The 1,562-nt window shown below is 38.7% G+C and overlaps 1 non-coding gene across 1 annotated transcript; it reads right to left on the reverse strand.

The window, feature by feature from the left end:
• Positions 1 to 423: 423 nt before the first annotated feature.
• Positions 424 to 587, reverse strand: LOC147087464 (U1 spliceosomal RNA). Its single transcript, XR_015075477.1, has one exon. It is a non-coding gene; the product is annotated as a U1 spliceosomal RNA (small nuclear RNA).
• Positions 588 to 1,562: the final 975 nt, after the last annotated feature.

The raw sequence follows: 1,562 nt of genomic DNA on the forward strand, positions 1-1,562 counted from the left end.
ATTAATTGGATAGCCCGTTGAAAGAGCCAGCAGTGGTACGATGGGCCGAATGACCTGGTTCTGTGCTGTACCATTGTTTCTATAGTTAACAATGTTAAACAATTTGCCAAAGTGCAGAGTTGGCATGCAGCTTTGAAAGTCTGGTTGTACTCGGTGTGGATTTGAAAGAATGAATAATTTTTGATTTTTATGCAAAATGTGTAATTTCTTATTTGTAAAAATGAATCTAAATGTAAGCGTAGAGAGGAAATGAAACGTGAGCTTTGGGAATCGCTTATGAGTGGGTTTGAATAGACTGTGTTTTGGAGAAAGGTCGTTTCACATCACAGCTCCCTCAGTCGGGAACAAAGCAAAGTTAGGATTGAAAACAAAATAATAGTGCCTTTGAGAGGTTAGTTGAAAATCTAATTTTAATTGTAAAGCCAGGAGTAAGCGCAAACGCAGTCCCCCACTACCACAAATTTTGCAATCGAGTATCCCGCATTTGGGGACATCGCACGCGTCAGCACACCCGAAGTGCAAAGAGCTAACCTCGCCCTGGGAAAACCACCTTCATGATCATGGTCTTTCCGCTGCCAGGTTAGTAGGATTTCTATTGGCACACATTGTCTCGCCACATCAATCACTGCCTCTTACCGTCTCAACGACTCATTTTTTATGATCAAATTTCCCCTTCAGTCAGAAAGTGCTGTTGTTTTCTCATGTCGATTCTGCAAAAATTTTGCAATATATAATGATATACCATTTGTCAAAACGCTGCAATAATAAAGATATGGAAGTGCATATTTGCATATTGCCCTTAAAATGAAAGGTCCGCTCCCTCAGTAACTTTTCTTCAGGCCACGGAAAATTTTCTGGAAATAAATCTCTCCTTATATGTATTGCATCTGAAGTAAATGTTTGTCTTATCTTCATATGAACAATAATTCGGAATCTGATGTGTTTGAAAGCACAATTTTCAAGTTTTGCCCATAAAGACCGATAGGGACATTGTGAGGTTCTGGCCCATCAAGTCTTCCTCACTTGTCACATTCACTCACTGTGGTTGAAATGTTTCACCAATAAAACTAACTTCATTTATTTAAGCGGGTTTCACATTGTTGTCTCATAATGGTCCTGTGAAGTGTCATGGGAAGTTTCAACTATGTTAAAAGCGCTATATAAATACAAGTTGTTGTTGTCGTTTGCAATATTTCTCACTCTTATCAGAATGATCATTCAGTATAATCATAGTGATTAAATGATATAAGGAAATTCCACATTAAAAGCTTAGAGAAGGAGGTGGAAAATAAATGTCCCTTTATGTTGTTATATGTAAGGGAGACACCGGAAATATTGAAATATTCATGCCAACAGTGCAGCAATCCTAACTTTCTCCAGCATGGTCAGTGCTTACATTAAGGCTTTCTCCTGTTCCATTTCAGTCTTGCCTTAAATCAAAATGATGTCCTGCAGCAGGAAATATCAACAGGACATTCTAAGAACTGAGCCATTTTCTTTGCAAACAACATGAGAGGGCTGTCCAATGAAGAGAAATGGGCCTATACTCCCGGGAGTTTAGA

This window comes from Somniosus microcephalus, unplaced genomic scaffold, assembly GCF_052327205.1.
Source record: "Somniosus microcephalus isolate GS21.2 unplaced genomic scaffold, FLI_Smic_1.0 unresolved_chr5, whole genome shotgun sequence".
Taxonomy (NCBI): Eukaryota; Metazoa; Chordata; class Chondrichthyes; order Squaliformes; family Somniosidae; genus Somniosus; species Somniosus microcephalus.